Genomic DNA, 15,463 nt, shown 5'->3' with positions numbered 1-15,463 from the left:
CAAGTCAGACTTCTAAAAACAACATGCATGCTCCTTGATCAAACGGCTAATTTGCCTTAGTGAGCACAGCTCAAATATCAGATAGGAAAATGGTTCTGTATTAGTTTACTTTTGTAGGAATGGTGGTCAAGGATTGTGGACAGGAGGCACAGGCTTTTCACATCATTGGATCTGTTATAATCCATGTTATAGTCCCCACCTCAGAACAGTCTTGATTTGTGATTAGCACCACTTTTGGCTCCACTGTAACTGTGATGCAACAAGATTGCTATGTGTTAAAGGAGCTTATTTCAAAGAGATAACACACTTTTTTTTCCCCGAATGAGCTCATTTAAAATAATAGGTTTAAAATGGCAACAAAAATTGGCAGTGATAAAGGCTCTTGAAAATGTGCCATTTCTGTAGTTTTTACTCAGACAGCATGGGGAATTGAAAGGGTCTCTGAGGACTGATGGTTTCTGTTTCACATCATCACAGATGATAATGGATCCTCAGGGAAGAGTCAAAGAATTCCTCTGCTGCCAATGATGTGCAAGTCTCCTTGGCTCAGAAGAAAAAAAGAAACTCAAGAAAAAAAAAGTGTGGTTCTGATTTCTTCCCTACTCACTGATATTTATTGATCATTTTTAAACCAATACTAGAGAGTGCATTTATAATAAAACATGTAAGATGTATGGAAGGTGTATGCAATATTGAAATATACATGGATGCAATTTGTGGTTGGAATGTAAGCTCTAGACTGCCAGCGTTCATGACCAGAGTGTTCACAGCTATTGACCTCAGATTGCCCAATTTCTCTGTGACTCAGTTTCCTTCTAAGATGCAAAAATATTGGCATTAGATTGAATAATATCTCCAAAGCATTTAAAATGTTGCCTTGAAAGGCAAGGACCCAATGTTTGCTACTGCAGATTTTGATTAAATTATTTACCACAAGGAATTTCAGAATCATTATTTCAACAGTGGGCCTAACAGGGTCCAGGGATTGGCAGGCCCTAGGAGAGAAGCACCAAGGTAGAATTTCTGTCTTCAAGGTGTTAACAATTATGTGAGGCACAAAGTCAGAAGTGCTCTGGTACTACTGCTGGGATAGGTGTATGTACAGAGACTGTGTGCAGAGGATGGAGCGTCACTGAACAGAGCAAGCAGAAATATAACTTTATTAGAAATATTTATGCAAATAACAACTAAAAAGTAATGACAATTCCCATTGAATGGTTAAAATAAGAAGATGCATACATTTCACAGTTGTCAAAAGATGCCCCTCAGGTATCATTTGTGTAGGTGTCAAAATGATTTAGCATGTTTAATAGCTTGTGAGGGAAGAGAGTGACTTTGACTGGAGGTAAAAACCACGTATGCAGGAAGTTATAAATGGGTCTCTTTTGCCCACCTACTGGTGTTTTTAAGATGTAAAAGAAAACCAATTATCTTTTATATACCAGAGAAAAGGTTTGCATAGATTTACTAATTTAGATTTTGAAGGTTTTGTTTTTTCCAGGAATGATAAAAATTTTTGCTAGTAGTTAATTTGTAGTTTAGCTCGGGCACAAATTTAAGTCATGACATTGAAAATTAATTACCGATGAAAACTTCTTGATCGATTTCCTTCTCTATCCCTAGCTCTGACTGTTAGTGTAAAGTGACTGACGTAATGTCTGTGATTTCCCCAAATGCCGGAAACTCGACAGCATAATTTGTGGTAGTGGGGGACTGTGTTCTCACTCCCCCCCTTTAAAAAATGTATGACAGAATACACGAGGTCCAGTGGGGGATAGGGGGACTGATTGGGTGGGGGTCTAAATCTGATGAAGAAATGTATGAAATTACAGAAACTCAATAAAAACTTTAAAAAATTTTTAAGTGACTAAGGTAAGGACAAAATTAGGTGATAGGTGGGTAAAAGAATGGGGCTTCGAAAATCAGTTATTAACTATGTAGCAGGTCTATTGTGAAATTATAAACATCATTTACTAATACTCATAATTAATCTGTAAAAGAGCTGCTGTTTTAAAGATGAAAAAAAACTACCAAAGTAATTTAAAAAGTCAGTACAACCCCCCCACACACCAATTTCAGTGACATCCTTCACAGAAAAAATACGAAGATTTACATAGAAGTACAAAAGACCCTGAATAGCCAAAGCAATTCTAAATAAAAAGATCAAGACTGGAGACTGGAGAATGGCTCAGTGGTTAGGAGCACTAGCTGCTCTTGCAGAGCACCAGGGTTCACGTCCCATCACCCACATAGTGGCTTACAACTGTCTGTAACTCCAGTTCCAGAGACTGTCATCCTCTTCTGGTCTCTGTGGCCACTGTACACAAATGTACAGAAAAAATATTCATACACATAAAATAAAACTAAGGAAGTCTTTTTAAAGTAATCAACACTTGAGGTAGAGACATAGTTAATTTTGTTATTCTACAAAGCCATAGTAATAAGAACACCATGATACTAGTGCAAAAACAAACATAAAAATCAATGGAGTTATAGACAGTTTTTAGCTGCCATGTGGGTGCTGGAATTTGAACCTCAGTCCTCTGCAAGAGCAGCCAGTGCTCTTAACCTCTAGCCATCTCTCCAGCCCCTCGAAGACTTACTTTTTATTTTTATTTATGTGTACATGTGTCAAGGTGTGTATGTACACACATGTACAGGTGCTTGCAGAAGCCAGAAGATGGTATTGGATCCCCTGGAGCTGGAGTTACAGGTAATCGTAAGCCACCTAGTGTGGGTGCTGGGAACCAAACTGGGGTCTACTGTAAGAGCAGCAAGTGATCTTACCTCTGAGTGATCTCTCCAGTTCCATATTTTAAAACCACCACAGTAAAGCTCTAATCTTACATACTTAATAATCTACAAAATGTTGGGCACCTTCCCTCAGTAGTAAATAACCTGTTGCATAGAACCAATAAATAAAACCAAAATGTTAGAGATCTAGAAAACATCTGCCTAGGATACTCAGTGAGTGCCAACCTTCAGGGTGAATGTTTATTCAATTTTCTTTCTGTTGCCAAAAAAGGTAATATAATAAGATACAAAGCTTATAAAATTATAAACCAGTTGCTATTTGTACCTACAATTATGAGCTTTTTTTAATGTAAGATGACCTTCTGTATGTTCTATATAGTCTATAAAAACAGAGAGTGCTCCTATAAATTACAGTGTTATATAGGAGAACCAACTATTGTTTGTGAGTCAGAGTGCTTGTTGACGACTGTTAGAGCTTGAAGCAAGCTCATGGGCATTCTAGTTTACCTCCCTCAGTTAATAGATGAGAAAGCCAAGACCCTCTTCTGTCCTTCACGGGCATACATACATACATGCAGGCATAACACTCATACACATTAAAGAAAAAATAAATATTTTTTAAAAAGTAAGTCTTTGAAATAATAAACCCATCACACATTCTTTGATAGCCCTTTCTTTAACAGAACTCCTTAAGTGGGCTGTACTTAGTGACTTACAGGTAACAAATAGAATAAACTGGAAAAAAAATCAATGGACTAGACTAGAAGACTCAGAAATAGACAATAAATGCATGCAGCTACAGCCACCCAAGTTTTGACAAAGAAGCCAAAGCCTACATTTGCTAAAAGACAGCCTCTCCAACAGTGCTGCAGAGAAAATGGGCCATCCCTGTGTAGGAGAATGGAATTAGATATGTGTCACTCATCCTCTGCAAAAATCATTTCAAAATGGATTGAGGCCTTAACATAAGACCTAAAACCATCAGAGGAAAATACTTTAAGATATAGGAATAGATAAGGACTTTCCTAAAATGACTGATAGCTCAGTAAATGAAACCAAGGATTGACAAATGAGAGTGCTTGAAATTAAAAAATTTTGCATAGCAAAAGAAGCAACTAAGTGGAGAGAAAGGCTGACAAAATGGGATAAAATTGCTGCTAGATACATATCTGACAGAAAATTAATATCCAGAATAAATAACTAAAAAAAAACCCACAAACCAAACAATGCAATAAATATATAATTAACAAGATAAACAGTTTTCAAAACATGAAGGACAACAACTATATGAAAAAATGCACAACAACCATTAACTATCAGGGAAATATTAAGTTATGTTGAAACTCCATTTCTTCCAACTCCGGATAGCTATCAAGAAAACAAATATTGAGCTGGGAATGATGGCATACACCTTTAATCCCAGCACTCGGGAGGCAGAGGTAGGCGAATCTCTGTGAGATTACAGTCTGGTCTACATAACCAGTTCCAGACAATCCAGGGGTACAGGGAGATCCTGTATCAAAAATTTAAAGGAAGAAGAAAGAAAGAAAGAAGAAAGAAAGAAAAAGAAAAGAAAAGGAAAGGAAAGAAAAGGAAGAAAGAAAGAAATACCAGAAAGTGTTGGTGAAGATGTGGGGAAAGGGATCTCTTACACACTGTGGGAGACGATGTAAGTTAGCCAAGTCAGTGTAGATTCATATGGAAGTTCCTCAAGAAACTAAAAACAGGTCTACCATATTACCCAATTATGTACCAAAAGAACTCTGTCAATACATCAAGGAATACTTGCACATTTTTACTGTAGCACTATTCATAACAACAAATTTATACAAGCGGCCTAAGTGCCTATCAACAGATAAAGAATGCAGTAAATACATCGTGGAGTTTTATTTAGGTGTAAAGAAGAACAAATTTATATCTATAGGAATGGGTACAAAGGAAGACTGTCATGCTAAGTGAAGTAAGGTGGACTTGAGGACACATACTCGTGCTTTCTCTCATTGGTTGATCCTAGATTATATGTAAATACATAAAACCAATTACATGTATATGCATGGTTTGTATTACAGACATATATGACACAAAAGTAAAGAAGCAAGACTCCAGAGGAATGAAGGAGAATAATGGGAAGAAGGAGAAGGTTGAAAAAGGAAGGTGTGGAGTAAATATGGTCAAAATACAGGATTGTATTTGTCTGAAATGTTTTTAATGGAATCCATCACTGTGAAAAATGAATATGCATGAAAAAGATCAAGAAATTGAGGATGAAAAAGGTTAGTGAATTGGCCAAGGCTACAGAGTCAGGAAATGTTTGAGTAGGGATTTGAAGTTAGGTATATTGTCCTAGAGTCTAGTCCTTGACTATGGAGTGAACTCACTTCCTGCAGTTGGGGTCTGGTGATGGGAGTGAAAAGAAAAATGGGAAAGCCTAAGAGAGCACTGGGTTATGGTTAGATGCTGAATGCCTGGATGAAATCTAAAAGAAAAGAATAGCATAGTAGGCACTAGACGTAAAGACACCCATTGTATATTTTGTATGAAAGCATACAGTTGATTTAAAAAGCATTTGGGTGAGTGCCCAGTCAACAAAAAAAGCTGTTTAAGAAATAAAATTTCAGCTATGCATATCTTGGGAAGCTGTACATAGTAAACATGAGATTCTCATGAGAATGAAGTCTGGAGGAAAATACGTTTTACTGCATGTAAAATCTGGGTATCATACAAGCCAAGGTCCCATGTGACAATAGTGGAGCAAAGCAGTCAGCTATGAAACTTTGTGCTGTTTACATTCTCAATTTTCCTCTGCATTGCTACTTTCTGCTGTTTTAATTTTTTTTTTTTTTAAATTAAGCCTCTGTGACTTCAGAAGCCAGGCTGCAATTTTCTTCTCAGTCCCTCCTATTGTCTTAGAAACAATGAGACATTGGAAAAAAGCAGCTTCTTCCACCATCTCAGGTCAGTGATCGTATCTCATGGACAAGGCTAGCCGCTGAGCTCTGGAGTAAATTGTAAATAATATTGTTCAATATTTTCTAATCACGTATTTTTGTAACTCATGCTCTCTCATCTTTATTCTGGCATTCCAGTTTGATTTTGCTACTGGGAGTAACCAGGTTTGAGAATACATTTGTTTAATTAGGAAACTCTTTCATGCTCACACAGTTCAATCTTTATGGCATTTAAAGAACTAATGAGAATCTAGAGGAAATATCAAACATTGCTGCTGTTTAGTTCTCCCTGGAAGTCTCCAGAAGCAATGCAGTTTTGGCAAAAAAAAAAAATGGTTTTAGAGTTTTTGGTGTCCAGAATATATAAAGGTGTGCTTCCGTTACAGCGCTCATGGAAATTTGTGAATGCAGCATAGAAAACTCATACATATGAATGTGGAGAACAATGGGGTTAATGATAGAAAGCAGGATATGGAGGAAGACTGACGCAGGCCTGAAGTGAATGTGGCCAAGGGAGTGAACACAGGAAGCAATTGGGGTAAAGTGGAGAAAAATTCACTCATGAAGGGAGTGTGTTGTCCAAGTTCCCCCTCTTTTATGTAGGAAGGCTGATGAAAGGAGAGATATAGCTATTCTTTCTTATTAACTAACCATTTCTATTTTGTTCAATAATAATAACTTCATTTTTGAATCTCAGTTTATCATCATTTGTCTTTAAGTATTTAAAGTTAAGATTGAATAAAGCACTGCAGTTTGTAGGTAACAAAGGGAAGCAAGGATCGCTTTCCCTCTGACAGTTTGTTTCCTTGCATTTCTTGCTGGTGAATTATATTAGATTTTAATGCTTATTTGTCCTATTTGAAGCATTAAGATTATGGTTTTATTATCTCCACACCAGCAATAGTTGATGCAGGAAACTAGTTAAATTATAGCAATTAACATGAGAATAAAATTAATTTAAAGATTAATTAATTTAAGTATAGAATTATATCAAGCTTCCTACTTCTCACATCAGGTTCACATGATAATATTCGACCACCAAGATAATAACTCTATCTCAATATCCTTGATTTAATCAGTTCATCTACAAAGCATCCTTTTCCAGGTGAGGTAGCATACCACAGGTCTTTGAGTTTAGGACTCAGATATCTTGGAGAAGTTCATAACACAGATACATGACTTTATGACCATCTGGCTTTAAACTGGGATATTCATATGAACATTGTATTTTCTTTCTCTGGATGATTCATTGATTTTTTTTTTTTTTTCTGTGAGGTGATAGGGTGCTGGGGAATGAACCCAGGGCCTTGCACATTCTAGTAAGTACTCAACCAAACTACATTCTCTGCGACTCTCCTTCCCTCTGTCCTATCATTCCCCTCTTTTCTTCCTCATTTGCATATTATTTTCATGAAAAGGTTGAAGATGATATTTGACTCCTAAATATCTTAGCACAAATTCTAGAAGAACAAGGACATTTTACAATAAATTCATAAAACCAGTGGCACAGATGGCTGCTGGGAGAGGCAGAAACAGTTTATTTCAAGGATGGGACTCTTGGTTCGTTAAGCAGGCTCCAGTGGATGGACCCATGAAAGATATTTGGGGACACAGATTGGACTCTATAGGCCATATATATATATATATATATATATATACACATATATATACATATATATATATATATATAGAGAGAGAGAGAGAGAGAGAGAGAGAGAAAGAGAGAGTGAGTACATTAACTTGGTGGGGGGCAGTACGGGGAGGTGCAGATGGGGGAAGGGATCTAAATGTCATCAAATTATACTGGATGAAAATCAAAAAAATTCAATAAAAGTAAAAAATTAAATAAAAATAAAAATTTAAGCAGGGTTGACTTAAAACAAATCCCCCCAAATCACAAAAGCATTATAATAGTAAAAAAATAACTTTTGAGATTTTTCATCCAGTTCAAATTTATCTAGTTTTATTCAGAATGTTTTTGATAACTCTTAGTTGATCATTTTTATTTAGAAAAAAATAAATTTGAGTCAAGGATCAGACATTACATTTCATTTCTATGACTATGGAGTCACCTTTAACCTAGACTAATCTCTTTTCCTTTTTTATGACTTCAAGATAATTGGAGAATTCAGGTCAGCTGTATTGTAGAATGCTTCACAATTTGTACTTATTTGTTGAGTCAGATTCAGGTCTCACATTCTTGGTAAGAATACTATTTAAACGTGTTATGTACCTCTTTACATTGCTTCAAATAAGGAGGCACATAAATCAATTTGCATCATTAGCTATGATGCTAAGTGAGATTATCTGGTTAAGGTAAAGCTCTCTCTCTGTATCTAGATCATCTGATATCTAATGAATTATTTCTTTTTAAAAATATTTTTCTTATTATTTTTATTTTATGTTATATGAATGTGTTGCCTGCATGGATGTAAGAATATCCATGTCGTGCGATGCCCATATACAATGTCAGAGGAGGGCACTGGATTCCCCTGGAACTGTAGTTACAGAAAGTTGTTAGCCACCATATGGATACTGTACTTGAACCCGGGTCCTCTGCAAGAGCAGCCAATGCTTTAAACCACTGAACCATCTCTTTAGCGCCAATATTTTTATCTATCATTTTTATTTTATGAGTGTTTTGATGTAAGTGCATCACGTGCATGCAATGCCCTGCAGAGGCCAGAAGAGGGTGTCAGATCCCCTGGAACTGGAGTTAACAGATTGTTATTTGCCACCATGTGGGTGCTGGGAATCAAACCCAGGTCCTCTGGAAGAACAGCAAGTGTTTTTGACTGCTGAGCCATCTCTCCAGCCACGAATTACCTCTTTGGGTAGCTTCTGCTCTCTGAGCCTTTCTGCAGGGGGACAATTCTTACTGGCACATACTAAACCTAGTCCCAAACTCTCCTGAGTAAGTGAATAGCTGCAATTTCTCTGAGACCGACAATGGTGAAGAGAACCAGCTAGGCCTTCTAGAAAGGCTAATAAAAGGCTGTGATGACATCAGTGCCATCTCTTTTTCTTTCTCTTCCTACTTGACTGAATGCAAGTGAGGTCACAAAAGCACAAAGAGTTACAGGAAGTTAGATCATATCTTTACTGGGTTCCTGAACCCATGTCCACAGAAAGCTAGCTCTAGACTTCGTTTGTATGAAAAAAAGATAATCAACCAACAACCCTCCACCCCATCCAACACCTTTGTTTAAACCTCGCTCAAGTTTCCATGTCTTGCAGGCCAAATCCATTTTGGCTCACTATCCTGTTAATCTTGGATTCAGCTATTTAATTCTCCTTGTTACATTTAGATCAAACACTGAAGGACAATGTGCTGTAGTGGTGTAGGAAAGTTTTACTACAATTTCATTGTCACTCACTTGGTTGAGGTCTTGAATCTAGTTCTGTACCTTTTCAAATGCTCTTAGATGAACTGTGCCTCCCATTTAATTCAACTATTCTAAATCTTGGTTATTTTAAAGCTCCCTACCCAATAACTACCACATACGCAACGTTTTCTATGTAACCTCACCAAGAACAGTGATTCCTACTGCATACCTACAAATGTATTGGTATACATTCTTAACAAAACTTTCAAATGCTTCCAACTTCTTCCATTTCAGTAATTCTAGAACATAAAACAATTTCCTGTCTCATTTCTAACATTTTCTCCCTGTCCTTTTTGGAAAACTCTCTCTTGCCCTCTCTTCATTTTAGCCTGTTATTGTGGCCAAGGCTTTGCCGTACAGGTGGCGATACTAAGCAAAGAAAGTTTCCAACAGTAACAATAAAGCTCTTCCCCTGAGCATGCTTCCTGTTCTAGCTCTTGTCTTTCTTCTCTCTGAGGAATGTCTCCAGACATATACAATTCAATTCCTGCCCTGAGCCTCTGTATTCAGAGATCACAAATTTTCATTTTTGTCAAACTCAATGGCCCCCTTTTTGTTATTATTTACTGAACAGTTCTGAAAGTACTTTTGATCTCATCCCAATATCTAACATGGTGCCTTCTAAATTAAAATTTCATATATGCTTATTTCATATTGGTTTGAATCAAGACTTTACCTAAAATGATTTATCCTTTAATGTACCAAGGATGTATGTTTGTAATGAGATGAATGCCTAAAAGTTGCAAAGAGTATGGTTTCCTCATTGTGTGGCTCAGTGCTGTTCAGCATGCTTTCATTTATGCCCTCAAGGATCTACCTTCTGGTCAAGAGTCACTCAGCATTTCACTGTCATCATTTGGCATGTCACGTTTTGACTATACTGAATTAGATCCTCAGTTCTCAGGTTTGCCTTCTTTTCATAGTTACCTGTAAAAGGTTTGATTTTTTATTTTTAATTGGGGCCACAATAACTCACTATGTATAATTGTGATCCTTAATAAACTTGAAAGATGAGAAACATGCAAACGTTAGAAGGTATAAATATCATATATACTGTAAATATACATTCTTGTATACACACATATACATGTCTGTATATGTTAGGTCCAATGCATGAAGGGTTCACAAACATCTGGAAGGGGAAGAAGTCCCAGTTGGTGGGCATGGAGAACATTCTAATGTTCAAAGGGCAAGGCTTAAGTGGGATAGAGCACTCACTAAGGCTCTGGCACACGCATTGTGAGAGAAGACACCAGTGCATCATGGAAGATATAAAGTCATAAGAGAGCAGGTGCTGCCAGGGACTGGAACCATATACTATGATCAAAATATTAATTACTAGTAGAATTTAGACATGGCGTTCAGAAAAGTGAAAGGGTTTTCCTTCACCTTCCAAATCTTTTCTTCACTCTTCATAGAGAAAGGCATTTCACTTTGCAACTCTCTATAACACAAAAGAAAAAATATAAGCAAATGTTTCGTCAAATAATATTCACCTATAATACAATATAGTTTGCTATACTTTTTAAAAAAATATACTATTCCTACCTAATAAATTGATTTCATTTACTAGAATGGTTTAGATATTGAATAAACCCCCAGGGCTTGGTCCCGAGTCTGAAGTGCTATTGGGGAGATTTAAGAGGTGATACCTAGGGGATAGATGTTGTATGATTAGGGGAGTACCATTGAAGAGGTTGTTGGGAGCCCAACCCGTTCTTCTCCCTCTCTTCCCCTGACCCTTTATTCCTTCCTGAGTGTCATGAGATAAATGGATCTTCTATGTCACACAATCATGTCATGATGTACTGTGCCACCAGAGGCCCAAAGCAACAGGTCCAAGTCACCATGTACTACAATTTCTGAGTCAATAAGTCAAAGCAAACCTTTTCTTTTAAAAATTTGATGTTTTCACACATTTTGTCACAATTACAGAAAACTAACAAACTCACACATAAATTGCTGTAGTTTTAATCCCCATTTGATTTTATTTGCTCATTGAACTAAGGAACTTGGACTTCATCCAGAAAAAAATTTAAGTACAGAGTGACTGATGTTCAAATATTCAATATACATTGTTGATTGAATGGTACATGGATGCATCTATCTACCTATCCATCAATTCCTGAGAAAGAAGATGGCATAGAGTGGTTTATCCTCGGGTCACATTCTTCTTTGGTTTCCCAAGTGCCTCGGAAGGTAGATTACAAAGAAGGTGATGAAAACAAGCAAATAGCACTGGCTGCGGGAATACAAGTGCATCTTGTGTTTGCTGACCCCCACAGGCCATGCTCGATGAGCGGCGAGGCAGTTCATCTAAGTCACGAACTATCACCATAGCTCTTGTTTCCATAGGAACAAAACAACTGATGAAACTCTTGGCTATGGAATCTATGATGAAATATCCAGTAGCCAGATGGTCTGGCAACTGAAATTGTCATGCCTTTGTGAGCATTTATCATGAATTGGCATTGCAGGAGAAAAGAAATTCTTTCCAGTGAGAATGGAGGAAAGGTGGAGAAGTGTGATCAGCAGGTGTCTGTTGGTAATTGGCACTGAGGGGCAGGCAAAAGGCAGAAACCTGGGGCTGGGTACTCCACCCAGTCCAGTAATTCTCAGTTTACTGCTGTTGTTATTGTTTCTGTTTCTTCCTCACCCACTGAGCACAGCACTACGAAATAAGCACTTTTTCACATCCCCACAGCGTCTAAGAAAAAATGGAATATGGCAAGTACTTTCCAAATCCTCTTCAAATAAATAAATTTCATATATTTCTTGTGCAGATGGAAAATGCCAGCTGCCAATAGTCGAGAGAGAGATTTGGGGTTGCATTTTTATTCTCTGGTATGTGGATCAAGGTCTCTCTTTGTGCTTTGTCAATGCCATTGCTATTGGCAAAATACCTCCTGAACAATTACATCTGAACAGAGGCCATATTCTATGACATTAAAACAGCAATAATAACTTATGGTTATTAAATACTTCCTAGGTGCTAAGTACTTATCATATTGAGAACCAGTATGAGGTCTATTCAAATATCCTCATTTTACAGATGAAGAAACTGTGATAGAGAATAATTTAACCTGGTTAAAATCACAGCTAATTTCAGTGTGGGTGGAATTCAGAGCCTGCAAATTAGTCTTTCCACAACTGTACTAGTGTTTTTCCAAGTACAAGGCAGTAAGATGCAGGGGATTTAGAACTAGGCTTCTGAATTTTGTGTGTCATAGATCCCTTTTGTAGTCAACCAAACTTATGGGTATCTACTCAGAAAAAAATTCTATAGGTGTAAAATGTTGAAGAAAAGATGACAAGGGAAAACAATTTATTGAAATGTGGTTAACAAAGTTTTAATATAATATAGTTAGTAATGTAGGCTTCTATAATGCATTAGATAAGATCACACAAAGAGTCTGCTATCCACCATCATTTTGAATAGAGTAAATGATATCTTGAATTACATTCAATGACTGTAATTAGATATAAAATTTTTATTTCCAGCTATTTGGTATTAGTCATAAGTAGTGATAACACTACTTAGGTCTGTCTCTTACCTTAATCATAGAAATAAAATTTAAATTTGGAATAGAATTTAGTGGAAGTGAAGATGTTAATCTTCCCCCATTCAAGTTCAAGGATACCTAGAAAACAATGGACTCTTTCGCAGGTACACGCTCACTGGGCTAGTAATATTGGATTTAGAACCATGGCTTTATGGTGTCATGTTATTTCCTCAACCTCCAACTCTCTTCCACAGTGGACCTGTGGTAATGTCTAGAGACTGTAGGGTGTCATGACTGGGGTGGCACGTCTAATTGTAGAGATACAGTTAAGTGTGCCAGCTCCACCTGGCAAAGAATTAGGCAGCTAAAGTAAAGAATCCTGATTTACAGTGTGATTTGAATTTAGGGCCAAATACTAGTAACCATAATCTGAGTAATCTTGGAAAAGATTTTTCTTTTGAATTTTGGTTCCTTCATCTAAAACAATGAAGGTAAGATCAACATCTTAGGGCTTTTGCAGTGGTCAAATAAAATAATGTGTAAGTATATAATAAAGAGTAATGCATCATGCAAATTGTTTGCAAGAGATGTTCTCCTGACCTTAGGATGACAGGGGTTCATTTCAGGAGCTGTTTCTGGGGACTTAGAGAGAGATTTCAAAGTCAGAATTCTAGGCATCTAATGCACATTTTCCAGAGAATTTTTTCTTTATCATCTGTTTTGTACATTAAAAGTCTATAACAGATATTATGGAAAAAACTCAATTAATAGTATATATAATTATTGTTTCTAGTGTGCAATGGCAGCTCACTGTAAGAAAAACTTATTTATTTTAAATTTATTTATTTATTTATTTATTTTGTGTGTATGAGTGTTTTGCCTGAATGTATGAAAGTATACCAGTGTGTGTAGTGCCTGCAGAGGCCAGAAAAGGGCATTGGATCCCCTGGAGTTAAGGATAATTGTTAAGTACTGTGTGAGTATTGGGAACTGAACCCAGGTCTTCTGCAAAAGCTGTGTTTTAAACTGCTGAGTCACCTCTCCATCCCCAACTTCTTTGTTTCTTGACATTTAATCACTTTCATGTGCCTATTATGACAAGGGGATATGTTGGCTAGCATTACTTTTGGTTAAAGTCTGAGCAAAGCAATTTGGTGGGCAAAATACACAGTTTACTTTTACATGTCATATTTTGGTGATTATTTTCTCTGCACAAGCACTGAAACACATTGAAGTACCAAGACATTCATATTTCAAAACCACCTTTCCTCTCACTGCTGACAAAGAGCAGAACTATCTCTAGGTTTCATGCATATGGTAATCAGGTTGCTTTCCTTTGAACTAGATAATTGTAAGAATCACAGAATATCTAAAGCCTGTCCATGTATATTTATGTTCACTAACATAGCTACACGTGGGATCAGCAGAAATATTACTGGTTCTGTTGGTTTAAATTAAATTCTTTAATCAATCCCCTGAGAAGTGTTATCCAGGAAGTAACTGCCAAATATTCATGAATCTTTTATGTGCTTCATTCTTTAACAGTTTCTAGGAGGCCTGCAAATGGGAACTTTGCACAACAAAAATAAGTTGCTGCCATCAGACAGCAGCTGGTGGCTTCCCCATCCTGGTAACCTAGTAACACAGGCTTGGCACAGCATACCAGACACAGTAGGTTTTTCTTACCCTAAACCTCCTGCCACTCCCCTACCTTTTTTAAGTTAAATAATAGCTAATTTTTTTAAGTGACAGAAGCTGACATCTACTCTTTGCTTTCACATGCCAAGATTTTATTATTATTTACTCCCCAGGAGAATTATGTGTAGTTAGAACTGTCATCATAATCTACTTTTTTAATCTAGGAAGCCCTTACTTGAAATGGAATAATTTGTCCAAGGTCACTTAACTTTAAAGTAGCCCAGTGAGTACAGGAACTATTATTATTTGAATTTTAAATTTTCCCCAAAGACCCATATATATGTTCAAGGCTTAATCTTTGGGAAGTGGTGAGTAACATCTTTAATTGGTGGGACCTAGTGTGAAGTATTTGATCATTAGAGGTATGCCCTTGAAAGAGGCTGTAGGACCTTGGTCCTTTCCTAGTTCTCCTTTCTGCCAACTGGTTGTGAAATGAACAGCTCCCTCCTTCTCTCATGTGGTCATTCAGTGGTGTGTTTGCTACCTTGTGAGAAGTCCAAAATACTGGGACATCCACCCATGGTACTGGTACTTGAATACTGTGAATTAAAATAAGCGTTCCCTCTTGTTCTCTTTCTCTCTCTCTTCCTTTCCTTCCTTTCTTTCTCTCTTTCTTTGTAAATAAAATAAGCCTTCACTTTTGTATGTATATGGTACATGCGTGTGAGTGTGTGGGTCTGTGCATACTAGGCACATGAGTAAGACAGAGCAGGATCTTAGATGCTTTTCTCTATTGCTTTCTGCCCTATTCCCTTGAGACAGTGTCTTGCTATTTTGAATAGGCTGGCTTGCCAGAGAGCTTTTGGGATCCTCCTGTCTTCCCACTGCTGCACAATTCTCCCCATCCAAAAGATGGATTTAGAGGCATGAGTGAATATGCCTGGATTTTTGCAAAGGTGTTGGAGATTTGAAGTCAAGTCCTCCTGCTCTGACATCAAGAGTTTTTACCCGCTAAGCTATCTCCACAGCCCCCAATCTTTTCTTGCTATAAGTTAATTGTCTCAAGCATATGTTACAGAAACTCAGAGCTAACAACACAGGAACAGGTCTTTTTGATTCCAGAGTTCATGGTCTTAGTTACTCTTAGAAGCTACCTGTCCCAATTGAACCCTTTAACCTTCTGTCTGCCCCAGCAACACAATGTAGATGGACTGAGGTAGGGCAACCTACAAAG

The 15,463-nt window shown here is 37.1% G+C and overlaps 1 protein-coding gene and 1 non-coding gene across 2 annotated transcripts in view; one reads left to right on the top strand and one right to left on the bottom strand.

The window, feature by feature from the left end:
• Positions 1–15,463, bottom strand: part of Gabrb1 (gamma-aminobutyric acid type A receptor beta1 subunit) — a 388,517-nt gene that overhangs the window by 116,015 nt on the left and 257,039 nt on the right. The gene's annotated exons all lie outside the window — the stretch shown is intronic.
• LOC115071173 lies at positions 1,576–1,734 on the top strand. Its single transcript, XR_003850285.1, has one exon. It is a non-coding gene; the product is annotated as a U1 spliceosomal RNA (small nuclear RNA).

This window comes from Nannospalax galili, unplaced genomic scaffold (assembly GCF_000622305.1).
Source record: "Nannospalax galili isolate Female #2095 unplaced genomic scaffold, S.galili_v1.0 scaffold318, whole genome shotgun sequence".
In the NCBI taxonomy this organism is placed as follows: Eukaryota; Metazoa; Chordata; class Mammalia; order Rodentia; family Spalacidae; genus Nannospalax; species Nannospalax galili.
This window is presented reverse-complemented; position numbering and strand designations above follow the sequence as displayed.